Below are 4,630 nucleotides of genomic sequence, written 5' to 3'. Positions count from 1 at the left end.
GAAGGGGGAGGGGGGGAGATAAGGGTGGATGAGTTAAAGGGAAAGTGGAGAAGGTGAGGCCTGCCCGCCCGTGGCCCGCCCGCCCGCCAGCGCAAGACAGAGACGGGCGGGGGAGGGACAAAAGGGAAATTATAACACACACGATTTATGGAATGAGGAGAGATACTTTTGCAGGGACGCTGCCGCTCACGGGGGCGGGTGTCGCGGAGGCGGGGGCCGGCGTGGGAGGGGCCTAGAGGAAAGAAAAGGCTGCTTGGCTCCACGCAAATCCACCCCCGAAGAGACTTCCTGCAGCTGTAGCTGTGTTCGCCGATGGGCGGCCAGTGTTTGGACTTTTTTCAGGTGAGAATTCTTATTATTTTTTTCCTTGATTCCAGCTGTCATTCTTCTTTTGCTTTCATGACATAACTTTAATTTCCCCGCTTGATCTAGGCCGGCCGGTGGCGCCGCTGCTGTGGGGCGCCTGGCTCCCTCGCTGTGCTCGGTCACCCTGACACGCGCAGACCGCAAACCTCGTCAGGCGCGCACCGTCCCGGCAAATCGGACCAACTACTGTGATATTTATGTCGCGTTTTTGGAAGTGAGTGCGCAGTGCACCGCGCCCCGCCGCGCCCCGCCACGCCGCGCGCACCTCCCCTCGCTGTCGGCGGCCTCGTTTGACGCACGTCACGGCCACACACAGCGCTGGCGATGCACAAAACAATTTGGTTTTGTTGTGGTCAGTCTCTCATTACGGACACAGATATGCCATTCAAAGAGTTAAATGAGCCTTTGTGCTGCTCATGCTCTCTGAAAGCCCCTCCGGCCGCGCCACCTGCCCAGCAGAGCTGCGGGGTGCGCGCGGTGCAGGCAGGGTGCAGGCGCTCCGTAAGGCGCCGGTCTATCCCCCGCGCCGGACGCCTCAGAGGGTGGCTGCGTGTGGGGTCGTCCGTCATTGGTGTTCGAATCAGTATCAAGGGCAGTAAAAACTGTTACATCCTCACAAACAAATGTTGGTTTTACAAATTGGAAGCTGCGAACAACTTGGCAGCTTCGCTTTATAGTTTACAATCTAACTCGATGAAAGGTTAGTTAGCGTGCGACCTGCAAATTTGTTCGCAACAGATTTCATCAACTTATTTGCTCGAGGGCCGGATCGAATGGTGCTTAAACCATTTTCTGTAGCCTCCCGAATTGGATCAGTAGAGAGCTCTCCGAGGGGTCCCCCACTCGTCAACTCGTTGTACACTTGGTCGCGCCCAACTCGCTCCTAACTCGCGTTCAACTCGCGACAACTCGCGAAAACTCACGATAACTCGCGAAAACTCGCGAAAACTCACGATAACTCGCGAAAACTCGCGTCAAAATCGCGCAAAACCCTCTAAAAATTGATCCCAACTCGCGGCTTACTCGCGGCAACTCGGCAACTCGGCAACTCGTTGTACACCTATTTTGGAAGTGGGGGACCCCTCGGAGCTCTCTCAGTTCAATAGCAAGCAGCGGGATAGAAGGTGCCCTTTCATCCTCCGTCCCTCACGAGTGCACTGTTAAAAAAATCGATTGTAATTTTACAAATTTTGGTGGCAACTTTTTACGCAATTCAATGTTTGTAAAATTACAAACTAAAACAATTGTAAAAAAAAATGCAAACGTGTTTTAAAATTTCAGAATTTGCGATCTGAAAATGAAAAACGTTAATGTGAATTTTCAAAACATCAAGGTTTCTAAGATGAAAGTAATTTGCCATGAACATGGAGCAGGTGAACCTCAAACGGTCTTAAGATCAGCTTATCAGCTAGTTGGGCTGAGGGAGTGTCGGTTACCTCTTTGGGTAAAGTCACAACAAAAATACGGGAGCGCGTGGCAGGCGCCCCCTACTGGGTGCGAACCGCGCCGTACCTAGCTAAGGAGAGGTAGCGGGGACCGGCGCGCGCTGGAATAAGACCAATTATTTGGGGCATTAACGTGACTTTTTGCTCCAAAACAAATGCGTAGCCAGCTACAGCATTGTGTTACAGATCATACCGCACAAAAATACATGTCAGTTTCTTGTGCAAATTTTAGTTAAATACTAATAATTGTTCTTGGAAGAGACGCGCTGACCACATCGCCATCTGGCGGCAGTTCTTTGAAGTACAGTCGCTGTTTTGTCGTATGAAAGTCCTAAGTCACAACGAGCTTACGGGTGTGGAGGTTCGTTGTACTGTAGTACACCTGATGGAGGACTTGTGCAGGTCCTGTTTCATTTGGTTTTACTTCGCAAAATTACAAACTGCAATCGGAAAATTACAATCAAATCTCACATTTCCGATAGAGTGATGACAATTTTACAATCGCAAATTGTAAAATTACAAATGTTTCCTAATTTTCAGAAGAGAGATTTGAATTTTCAGAAATCCGTTATGAATTTTAATAACTAATTGCAAAATTGACAATGTTATGAAATTTCCCAACCACGTTTGCAATTTTACAACTGATTCTGATGTGAAATTTCACAACTTTTTTAACAGTGTGAGTTCTGATTCTGGCGCGGCGGGAAAATACATCATTAGGTCAGGTCTCATTTTATAAAACGCGGACGGGACCCGTTTCTCCTTAGAAAGGCGGCGCGTCGGCTCTGCTTCTGCTTGCCTCACTGTTTTGAGAAGTAGTACGGAATCGGGATGAGGAGGCGAAACGATATCGGGGAAATCCCGCCGCCCGGGTAAGAAGAGCGAAAAGGGCGGCTGTCTGTAGCGGTGCGGCGGCTGCAGGGAATGCTTCCTGCGTGTGACGTTTGGGAGGATGCTCTGCCTTACAGCAGCCCCCCCCCCCCCCCGCAGCTTGTACCGTGCTCATTACCACCCAGTCGATACCCCCTCGCTCCATTAGGCCTGCCGCCCCGCCACCTGCTGCACTCGTTTTCTTTTAGGCGTCAACCCTTTCCCGAGATGCGTCGCCGCCCCCCGCCACTCCCTGGGCAAGAGGGCCGTAGCTGTCACAATGTCCTCGTAAAGTTCATCGGGGAACCATACTAAGTGCCTCGGCGAATGGGGGGATGGGGGTCGCATTTAGCGCCGGAATGGTTTAGTTTTCAACCCACGGAAAGAAGTAAAATATTAAAGTACCTTTGGAAAAGCTTTGAAATAGATATAACGTTAAAACGTTACATTCATAGGCTCATACTGGTTTCCTCAGAGATTTTAGGTGAACTTGTTATTATAGTTCTATGTTTTCTTATGTATGCGTGAATCATAGGAGATGCACTTCTGCACTCACCCCGTACGGATCGTTCTGCTTTCTGCATGGAGAGAGGGGAGGGGGGTGGGCTGGTCAATCAAGTGTCATCCTAATTGTGCTAATTGGGACATACAGGGGGTGTCACCGCAGAGCGATGGCGCGTGTGCCTTTCATTGCGGCTGGAAGCGCACGGCATGGACGTCGTTTGGAAAAGTGTGTGTGTGTGTGTGTATGCGTCCATGCGTCCCACGTGTGTACACTCTTCTCCTCTCTTCTCTAAAAAACAACAACAAAAAAAAACATTAAATCCTTTCTAAGTGTCAGTATGAGTATGATTTTTTTCCAACAGACAAAAGTCACTTCAGCCATTTTGGGTCGGTCAGGGTTGCAGCAGCTCTGATAATTCAACAGTGTGCTCCATATTGACAGTCTTTGTGCAGCATTAGAAATGGAAACGTATGACGTAATTAAAGTAATTAATGATTAGAGACGCGCAGACCGAAAATCCGTATACAACGGAAAAGAAAGGTTTGACTCTACCAGCTGCGAGGGGTGCCCAACTCGAAAAAATCGTGTACACCTGATTTCCAAAAAGTGGTGATTACCAGGAATTACCAGAGATTACCAATGATTACCAAAGGTTTCCGAAGATTACCAGTGACAAAAGATTACCAGAGATTACCAAAGATTGCTACTGATTACCGGTGATTACTCTGAAAACTCAACAGCATGTATTGCATTTAAAGCATGCAGTGGTATGCACACTGTATTTAACGGATACATAGAGATGCATGCTGTATTTAACGCATGCATGGAGATGCATGCTGTATTTAATGCATGCATTGAGATGCATGCTGTTTTTAACGCATGCATTGAGATGCATGCTGTATTTAATGCATGCATTGAGATGCATGCTGTTGCTACAACTCGATTTCGTGGAATATTTACTAAGTGAGCTTTTCGGTTTTATTTTTGATAAGCCCAACAGATTCCTTGGAAAATTTCGTATCGACCGAGCCAACATGAGATGGGGAAATTTCACAAGGAATCCGACGGGCTTATCAAAAAATAAACCAAAAAGGTCACTTAGTAAACACTGGAAATGCAAGTGTGTGAATATTCCACGAAAACGAGTTGTAGCAACAGAATGCATATCAATGCATGCATTAAATACAGCATGCATCTCAATGCATGCGTTAAATACAGCATGCATCTCAATGCATGCGTTAAATACAGTGTGCATACCATGCATGCTTTATTTAACGCATGCAATGCATGCTGTTGGGTTTTCAGAGTTACCAGAGATCTCCAGTGATTGCCAAAGATTACCAGTGATCACCATGGATTTCCGGCGATTACCATGGATTACCGGCGATTACCATGGATTACCGGCGATTACCACCCAGCAGAAAATTCCGATTACGGTTACGGC

General features: G+C 47.8%; 1 long non-coding RNA gene across 1 annotated transcript in view; it reads left to right on the top strand.

The window, feature by feature from the left end:
• The window catches only part of LOC113210900 (uncharacterized), an 88,234-nt gene extending 85,564 nt beyond the window's left edge, over positions 1-2,670 (top strand). Inside the window, exons 3-4 of the long non-coding RNA XR_008011327.1 lie at positions 175-342; positions 433-2,670. This is a non-coding gene — a long non-coding RNA (uncharacterized LOC113210900). The remainder of the gene's footprint in view (positions 1-174; positions 343-432) is intronic.
• Positions 2,671-4,630: the final 1,960 nt, after the last annotated feature.

The sequence above is a fragment of the Frankliniella occidentalis genome, unplaced genomic scaffold (genome assembly GCF_000697945.3).
Source record: "Frankliniella occidentalis isolate FOCC.00 unplaced genomic scaffold, Focc_3.1 Scaffold85, whole genome shotgun sequence".
In the NCBI taxonomy this organism is placed as follows: domain Eukaryota; kingdom Metazoa; phylum Arthropoda; class Insecta; order Thysanoptera; family Thripidae; genus Frankliniella; species Frankliniella occidentalis.
The sequence above is the reverse complement of the archived record's forward strand: the minus strand, read 5'-3'. Positions and strand labels throughout refer to the sequence as shown.